Raw genomic sequence first — 10004 nt, 5'->3', positions numbered from 1 at the left:
TGGGCTCGGCGGGCGCCGCAGCCTCGCGGGGGAGGGGGCGGGGGCCGGTGGGAGAGGCGGTGGGGCCAGGCCCCGCGGCGTACAATAGCGCGGCTGCGGGCTGGGGAGGCGGCCGGGCCGCGGCTGCAGCTGGAGCCCTAGGTGCCGGCGGCACTGTAGACGCCCCCTCACGGCTTCCCCCTACAACGCTCCCTCCCCCTGCGCTCGTCCCTCGCGCCTCCCCACCGTCTCCCTCACCGGCTCTGCGGTCCTCCTTCCCAGACGCTTTTCCCTCAGACTCTTTCCTCTCTTTCACGGGGCCCCGCGCTCTCGAGATCTCAAAGAACTCTGTCTCCCCATCTCGTTCCCCAGAGACCGCCCGAGTCCCCTCACATTCTCGCCCCTCACAGCATCCCCTTCTCCTGCGTCGCCTGCCTCCGGCCCCCTCGCCGTCGCTGACCCCCGCCCCCCAGCCCCTCCTGAGGGGACTCCCCGGCAAGAGCAGGGTGGGGGAGGCGCCGAGCGCGGCGGCGGCGGCGGCGGCGGGAGGGAGAAAGTGAAGCTGCCCCTCGCGCACCCTCGCGCGCTCACTCCCCGGCTCGACCGCCGCCACTCGGGTGGAGGAGGAGGAGGAGGAGGAGGAGGAGGAGGAGGAGGAGGAGAGTCGAGCCGAGCGAGCGCGGAAGGTGAGAGCCGGCCTCCCGCGCGGCCGCCCTGGCGTCGCAGGCTGCGGGGTTGGGGCGCGGGGGTGGGGGGCAGCGCGGGTTGGGGGCCGGGGCCCATTCATTCCCTGTGGCCGGGCAGGGTGGGCGGGAGGGGGCGCCAGGTAAGGTGAGGCGGGGCGCCGCCCGGCGCGGCCGGCGGCTCTTGGCGGACCAACAAAGGCCCCCTGTGCACTGCCCGGCGAGGCCGGCGGTCTCAGAAGCTGGAGACCCGGGGGGAGCCAGGGGAGGGCCGGAGCGGGGGAGGGGCGGGGAGACCCGACAGGTCTGGGGCTGGGAGCCGCCTCCTTTGCGAACTTTGCGGTCCTCCGGCGCTAACCCTGGCGGGCCACCGGGAAGCCTAGCAAAGCGGCGTCGATTCATTCTGCATGGAAAAAGTCCCTCATGTTCAGGCCGGGGGGAATCACCTCTAGGGTTCACCTCCTTGAAAAATACGGCTGGATGGAGCTTGACTTATGCAGCCCCTCCCCCACCCCGGGAGTACCCTGACTTGTGGAGTTAGAAACAAACAAGGAAAGGAGATTGACAGTTACTTTATGTTCAATACTCCATTTCGAAAGACATGATTATTATGGCCCTTACTGTCTTGAATGTTTCAGCAGCAAACATTACTGCGGGTATTTTGGAAGAATGCTTTAGGAGTTTTGCTATTTATGTGTGTTGGGAGCAAAGTGCTTCTTGTTTAACTGCTTGGATAACTGTCTTACACTTTTTCCCCAGAACTGAAAGGTGAAGGGAAGGGTTAGTAGTATGGTTACCAATAAAAATTCAATTCACTAGTCTAGCCCATATTTAAAAACTTGTTCCTGAGAATAATCTTTCATTTTGCCTACTGTGTGTCAGGAGAAAACAGGACTCAACAGTATATAGATGCCTCATTGGTCTTACCTTGTGACTTCACCTACTTACTTTGTGACCTTGAGCAGGTCACTCCCAGACTTAAAATTCTAGGACTTTTTTAAGCCCTAGAAATCGGCAGGTATCCAGCACGTACTCAGCTTTAAAGAGTCCGCTGAATAATCCTGCCACTCGCCTCATTCCCCTCCTACCCGCCCCCCACCCCCAGGTCTTTCCTGGCATCTGCCTTCAAACTCCTTTCAGGCAAAACTTACTTCTCATTGGGGCCCCCAGAAACCTGGAAGGATTTTTATGGCACTTGCAACATTTTTTTGTTCCTATTTGGGAAATCCTTTATCAAGTGTATATGAAATCCACCTTGCCTCAACTGGGGACTCTACTTCTCAAAAGGGGTTTGGGGACATGGACCCTGAAGCTTATCCATATCCTTACCTATATGGGCTCATGGGTTTGTTGGTAAATTTGCTTACTCAGTTATTAGTTTACCCAACATTACTGGATCTGGAGCTACTATGTTTTGGGTCTCCTGCTAGGGCTATGGGCCTTCAGAGTCTGTTAAGACATTCTGTTTTCAGAGAGCTCAAAGTCTAGTGGGTGAGTAGACATGTAAACAATGAAGGCCTGCCCTAATCTCTGAGGGGACTCCAGTTGTACAAGGAGTAATGTGCAATAATTGAGGCTGCTGGACCTGTTTTACAAGTCTTATCCAGGCCAAAGTGAGTCTTGTGAGGAAGGTAGTGGCCTGCCTCTCATCCATAAGATAGCACTTGATGGAAACCTTGTTCAGTTCAATTAAATATACATTTACTAAGCACACGTTATGAGGCCCTGTAGGCTTAGAGAAACTAGTGCTTTGTGAAAGAAGGGCCCTATGTGTCCAGAGATCTTTGTAAAATTATACCGGATCACATCATTTCTCCCTACTTCCCAACTAGTCATTGCCTAAAGATAAAATTTTAAACTCTTTAACATGAATAAGAAGCTCTCGGAGATCAGATTACTGCTTACCTTTGCAGCCTCACTTTCTATAACGCCTCTGCCATACTCTTTCTCATCTCTGCTTTTGCCTGGTGCTATTTTTCTCATTGGAAATGCTGGCTTCCCACCCTCTATATGCCTGTGGAGAAGTGCTTGTTGGACCTCTGGGAAGCAGTCCCTGTCACTCCTATTACTTCCATAGAATTGGTTGCTCTTCCATCCTCTGGCTCATGTACATACCAGTCTCAGAGCTCTCTATAGTAGTCTATTGCAATTATTTGAGTCCCCCCCACCCGACATTAGCCTGTGAATTTTTTTTAAGATTTTATTTATTTATTTGAGAGAGAGAGAGAGAGAGCATGAGAGGGGAGAGGGTCAGAGGGAGAAGCAGACTCCCCACTGAGCGTGGAGCCTGATGTGGGACTCGATCCTGGGACTCCAGGATCATGACCTGAGCTGAAGGCAGTCGCTTAACCAACTGAGCCACCCTAGCCTGTGAATTTCTTGAGGGCAGGATCTGTTTAATTTTAGTGACTAGCGGAGTTCTTGGCACTGGATATATATTTGAAATGAATGAATATATAAAGAAGTAAATCAAGACCTATGGGATAGAGGCTTCCTAATCTGTTGGGTTAGAACAGTTAGCTCCAAGTGCCGTCCCTACACCAACAGCATCAACATAATCTGGGAATTTGATAGAATTGCAAATTACTTTTCCCATCCTGGACCTACAGATGAAAAACTGGGGATGGGGCCCCCAAACCTCTGCTTTAACAAGCCCTCCAGGTGATTCTGACACTTGCTAAAGTTTGAAAACCACTGGGTTAAAAGATCTGTTTTTGATAAGACCAGCTCCTTGCCAGCTCCCTCCCACTCTTTCCTTCTGTACTCTTGCTCTCTCCCTCCCTTCTTTTTCTTTAGCACTTACTGCCTGCCATTCCATCCCATCTGTCATGTATCTTTTGCCACTAGATTGAAAGCTTCCTGAGAGCATTTTGTCTGTTTTGTTTGCTACCCTATTCCCAATGCCTAGAGCAGTGACTACATATCGCAGGCTCTCAAATATTTGTTGAATGAAAAATATGAAAGGATTTAGTCCTGTTTACAGCCAGCTGTTATACTGGTTTTTTTTTTTTATTTAAGAATAGTTATCAGAATGAAGAGGAACCATGCTCCAATATGCAAATCCAAATGGATTCTAACATTTTTGGGGATTTGTTTTAGACTGAGCTTTTCTTCTGTTTTACATCTGTCCTTCTCTACCAAAGCCTGCAGTATTTTTCAGCTAGAGTTCTTTTACCTGAAAACTGCTGTTGAAATATCTTAGGCTAGGATTGTTTCTTGGGAATTTGCAACCTGGTTTTGCAGATCTAAATAAGCGCCCTAACTTTTGAGTCTTTTGACTTGAAACTGTCTCTTCCGGATCTTCTGTGGTTTTTGTCTTTCTCTAATGATACTTAAAGCCATACAAGGGCCCGTTTGACTCCACACAAAGGTTTCTCTTCCTTATGAAGCTCTTAAAATATTTTGTTTCTTTCACTTTCCTATTAGCCCTAAGATACCATATCCAGTTTTCTCCTTTCCTAACTTCCCTCTGAGAGATTGGCTTCATTTGTTCATTTGTTTATAAACATTTATTGAGTCTTTCTCTACCAAGTGCAAGTCCCCTTGCTGGGACAGGACGTTCAGGTATGCATAGGATGCGGTTCAAGTCCTCAGGGTGTTAAAGATATTACAATATGGTATGATAAATGCTGAAATGATGAAATAGAGGGGTAAAAAAGTGATGTATACTCATGAAGACGGGAGAAATTTGTCTTTCTAATTTTTTTTCTCAGTTGAGGAATAGTTTATCAAATAACTATCATTTTGATAAGCAGATCTTTAAAAAATTTTAATTAAGAGATCAATGGCTTTGTTGGGGAAAATGAAAAGAAAAATCAAGATGGAATCAATAGTTGCTAATTTGAGACAATGCTCAATTCCGTTGTTGCTGGTTTTAATGAATCCCCCCTTTTTTTATCTTTCTAAACCATAACCAGAAATAAAAGGGAAAAAACTTTTATTTTTGTAAAGAGAGAAGCTTAAGGTTTTCAAAAGCATATACTATTTCATAGATGTCATTTTAATTCCTAAGGACTAATACTGTAATTTGGGGTGGGAGGAATGGTCAGGGAAACTTAATTTAGTCTCTTATTACTGTATGACCTTATGGAAGTATTTTTATCTCTGTGCCTTTTGTCCAACTGTAAGATGGGGATAGTAACAGTTGCTGTGACTAGCTTATAAGGTTATGAAGCAACTTAATAAAATACTGAATATAAAGGAAACTTTGGAGAGTGTAATTTGTTAGCAGTTGTTAGGTGGTGGTAAACTTTATTGAACACCTGTTATGTACCAGACATTATGTGAATTGTTTTCTCCAATCTTCAAAATAAGCATTTAAGATGATTATTAGTATCTGTTTAATGGATAAGGAGGTTGAGGCTCAAAGTGGCAACAAGAACCTGTTCAAGATTTTGCTGAAAGTAAGTGGTAGACCTCCATTCCAGTTCATATTCACCTGATACCAGCAATTATGAGTTATGTTCATTACCCAGGCTGCTTTAATTTTTCTGTGTAGAGGAGACAATATAGGAATGTTTTACAAGTATATTGCTGTGAGAGTTAAAATAAATTTTTTTCTTCATTTAGCCTGCTCTCATTTTTTGTGCACAGAAAGATTGGTGAAGAGAGTTTTACATGCATTTACATTTATCATTCATACAGGGAAAAGAATAACATCTTTCCATGGTGTTTTTTGTTTAGTCTTCACAACAGCCCCATGAGATAGGTATTTCCATTTTACGAGTTAGGAGACTGGGTTATAGAAGTCTTGGTTTGCTCAAAGGCACATCATTAGCAAATGACTTAATATTGGTTTAGAACTACATTTTTGAATCTCAGTGTAGTACTTCACTTTTGCCACTGTATCATATTGCCTTTTAAACTATCAAACTAAACTTTGGAGCACTAGAAATGTCCTTTTAGATTGCTTCCTAATCCCTTTAGCCTTTTCCCCCTAAGAAAATTCTGACTGAAGTCTAGAGTTTGAACTACAAAAAAATAATTGCTGGTAAAACTATGTGAGATGGTCATGATAGTACAGACTCACAAGATAACATTTTACCACTGAAGCTGAGAGATCAGACTTAATCCAGCGTTCTGAGTCACCACTGCCTGAATATTCATTTCCCTTTGCCGTCATAAATTTATTAACATCATGTCATACATTTTTCTACTCTTATATTAAGCTTTATCTTCATAAGTAACTTCCTCCACCATTCTGTCCTTCTAGTCTTTGAGATGGGGGAAATGATCTATGTGCTAGGATCCTCCAGATTATCCCTTCTCTAAGAATAGTGTGATAATAATCCTAGAAAGAACCAGAAGCTCATTGATCCCTCATTAATATGATTTTGTTTGGTATTAATTCTCTAAAGTTGATCTAAGTCTTAGTTATAACAAGTCCATTATGTCTTGGCTCTTACTCCATGGAGTCAGGGTGAGGTAATTTGCATGCAGCATCGGTGAGTTTACTCTTGTGTTTGGGACTTTCTTCCTCCACTTTTCCACTTCCAGACCTCTCCAGTGTCCCTTGCAGACTGTTTAAGTACCAAGTGAGGCTGGTAAGAACATTTTTCTCCTTTACAGGATCTGCCTTTTGACTCTTTGGGGATGATAAATGACGGTAACAATATGTGTGGCTTCCACCCTCCTCTGTCTGCCTATATCTTCAGGGCCTAGCTTTTCTTATTCTCTCCCTGGTTCCCACGAAGCTGGGATCCATGTCTTTCTCATTTGAACCCTTGTCTGCACGTATTTGGTATGTTGCTGCCAAGTCACTTTCTAGGGAAGGAGATAGATATAGAAGGGAGAGCATTAAATTTGAAGTTAGGCAAAGACCTATTTGGACACTTATTTAAATATCTATTTCTTAGTTTGGAAAATAGAAATAACACCTAACTCACGGAGTTGTGAAGATTCAATTAATAATATATGTGAAAATGAATATTGTACACTCGAAACATATAGCACTGTATGTTACTGATACTGGATTAAAAAATTAATATATGTGAAAATGAATTGTAGGATATTAAGCTATGTAGATGTTGGGTAGAATTGTTATAATTTAATGACTTCAATTGTTTGTAGCAGTGGTTTTGAATTTTGGCTATGCATCTGAACTACTTGTGAAGATGTAAAAAAAGAAAAAGAAATACTGTTGCCTGGGCTCTAAAGTCTAATCAAAATCTCTTGGAATTTCTCTTTTTGAAGGTTTATAGGTGATTTTGGTATGCAGCCAAGATTGAGTATTGCTTTATAATATTTTGCATAAAAGTCTTAGGTACCCACCATATGAAAACTAATGTTTTAATTGTCATTTAAGTTTCATTTGCTAAACACATATTAAGCATCAGGCATTGTCAGGGGCTCTGAAGAAATAGATGAATCATACCTGGTCCCTACCCTTAAGCTTATAGTTGAGAAACAGACATGTCCATAGACAATTATATTGAGACAAAAATGACATGTGGAGATACAGGCTCATGCTATGTAAAGACAGAGGAAAGGCATCTACTCCACCTGAAATGAGGGTGGTCTGGCAAACCTTCTTAATGCAAGTGACAGCTAAGTTGTGTTCTGAGAGATGAACAGGGGTTAACCAAGCACAGTTGGGGAGGGGTGGGAAGAGAGGAGAGAGGAAGCACCTTCCTGAAAGAGAGCAGCATGAGGGCTAGAAGGCTTGAGAGCATGTTTGGGGAACTCTGAGTATTTTAGTACACTTAAAGGGTAGGGTAGGGTACAAAGTGGGGAGTGGTAAGAGCAGAGAGGAAGCAATGCCTAGGTGGTGAAAGGGCCACTAGTGTACAGAATATTTTCACTAATATTGTCTCACTTTATCCTTTCAACAACTCTGTGGATTAGTTAGGACAGGTATTGTTTTATCTCCATATTATAGAATAGGAAACAGAGGTTAATTGAATTGCCTGAGGCCAAATAGCAGCACAGCTATGATTTGAAGCCAGGGCCTTTAGGCTCTTGAGAATACAGGAGAATAAAAGAAAAAAGAAAAAAAAAACCAACAAACCTTTTATTGTGGAAATGTAACCAATAGTATCATTTCATCTATTTTTTTAATGTTTTTAAGAAATGAGTTTGGGTTGGTGATCTCCCTGTTTCCCAGGCACCTGCTTCCCCCAACGTCATTGTTCACTGGGGATAAATGAGATCGAGAACAAATCAACATCATCAGCCTCATTACAACTGACCTTTTACCAAGGACTTTCATGGTAGCAAGTACTCTACATTTGATTTTTCCCTCTACTCCTCAAAATAATCCTGTAAGAGGTATGCTGTTTTATACTCATTTTATAGATGAGGAAACTTAGGAACAGAAAGATCAAGCTGGGATTTGAAGACTTTTTTTTATGATTATTACTGTGTGACATTGGCAAATCACTTAACCACTCTGAGCCTCAGTTTTCCTTAGCTGTTTTATAGATGCATTAAATCTAATGCTAACTTCCCCAGCTCAAATATTTTATGACAGTGATTTTTTACCCTCATGCCTCCTCCTCTCTGCCTTCACCCTTGTTCTGTAGTACACTAGGACATAGTCCATCAGTAACAGTGTTTTAGTATGGAAACAATTCTCAGTGGGCTAGAGGTCGGGGAATGGGTACAGTGGGGCCTGAAATAGTGGAGGGACTCTTAGTCCCCCTATTACGTGTTAGAGAATTACTATTTTTATAAGATTTTCTTCCATCTAAGATTATTTTCCCATCTGGAGTTATCTGATCAGTCCCGAGTCTGAGATTTTTATTTGCTATCAGGATAGAGTTTGCTTGATTAGTTTAAGAAGTTATCTATTTATAATCTGCAAAATAAAACAAACCACGTGAGCAAAGGGGAAAAATTCATGATGATAGACTTTTGAAAGTCCAATTTCCTGAGCAACCTAGAGACAATATATATTTAGGCTTTACTATTTTCAAAACACTTTCATATGTAATCTCACTTAATTTAATTGTGTCTTTTGGGATCATATTTTTATAGATGGAGAGAAGTTAAGGGCTTGTCCATAAAAACATGGCCACGAGTTTGGAAATTGCAGTCTTTAATCCATATCATCTGTGTCCAAATCTAGTTGGCTCCTGATCACTTGGATGTTTCTTTGACCAGTGGCACTTCCTTCATTTTCCCTTGACTTCTAAAAAATTCCTGGTTCCTTGGGGAATGGTAAAAGCTATTTACAACTTGTTCTCTTTCCAAAAATCATGTTGTTTGTTTGTTTCTTTCTTTCTTTCTTTCTTTTTCTTTCTTTCTTTCTTCTTTCTTTCTTTCTTTCTTTCTTTCTTTCTTTCTTTCTTTCTTTTTTTTTTTTAGAGAGAGAACGCATGTGCGTGCATGAGCAAGCGGGGTGGAGGGTTGGGGTGGGATGGGGGTAGAGCAGAGGGAGAGGGAGAGAGAGAATCTTAAGCAGGCTCCACGCTCAGTGCAGAGCCCCACTTGGGGATCAGGGATCGATATCACGACCCTGAGATCATGACCTGAGCCAAGATCAAGAGTTGGATCCTTAACTGACTGAGCCACACAGGTGTCCCCAAAATCATGTTTCTAACTATTGCTGCTTGCCAGAGAATTGTCTGAAGTTGACTGTTTTGTAAAGATCCCAGGCTAGTTGGGAATGGCAAAATACACGTACTTTCATTTGCATACAAACACGGTATGTCTCTACAGTGCATCTGTTTATCAATTCTTTAATTAGTCTACAAATACTTACTGGTTGCTTCCTATGTGCCAATCATTGTGGTACAACTGGGTGCAATTATAAACAATACAGAAATGATCCTTTTCCTTGCTCTTATAAAGCTTACATTCCAGAGGGGAAGACAAAGAAAAACATTAAATGTACAAATAAATAGTTGCAGGTTTTGATAAGTCCTACAAAAGAGATAAAGGACTAATGTAGAGAATTTTGGAATGATGAAAGGCAAGGCTGCATTGAGGAGCTGATGCTTTTAAACTAAGATATGCAAGATAAATAGGTATTAGTCATTCAGAGAATAGGGTGTAGAACATGTCATGCAGAGGGAACATTTTAAATGCACAAAGACTCTGAAAGTAGGTAAAAGTTTAGAGCTATGATGCTCAAGATGGTAACTACTAGACAATATGGCTGCTGAACACTTGAAATTTGGCTGGTTCAAATACAGATGTGCTATAAATATAAAATATATACTAGATTTTGAAGATTTAGTACTGAAAAAAGAATTTAATGTAACTAATTTTTTATGTTTACTATATATCGAAATGTTAACATTTTGGATAAATTGGGTTAATTTATAATTTCACCTGCTTTTTTTTTTTTAGCTTTTAAAAACATAGCTACTAGGAAATTTAAGATTACATATGTGGCTCGTA

General features: G+C 42.2%; 1 protein-coding gene across 1 annotated transcript in view; it reads left to right on the top strand.

Annotated features, from left to right (window-relative positions):
- Positions 1-630: 630 nt before the first annotated feature.
- The window catches only part of PAK1 (p21 (RAC1) activated kinase 1), a 149997-nt gene continuing 140623 nt past the window's right edge, over positions 631-10004 (top strand). The window contains exon 1 of the mRNA XM_028115898.2: positions 631-665. The gene's annotated coding sequence lies outside the window, so the exon portion shown is untranslated. The remainder of the gene's footprint in view (positions 666-10004) is intronic.

This window comes from Eumetopias jubatus, unplaced genomic scaffold (assembly GCF_037043125.1).
Source record: "Eumetopias jubatus isolate StellerSeaLion01/CBP00866 unplaced genomic scaffold, mEumJub1_p1.0 scaffold_13, whole genome shotgun sequence".
NCBI lineage: Eukaryota > Metazoa > Chordata > Mammalia > Carnivora > Otariidae > Eumetopias > Eumetopias jubatus.
The sequence above is the reverse complement of the archived record's forward strand: the minus strand, read 5'-3'. Positions and strand labels throughout refer to the sequence as shown.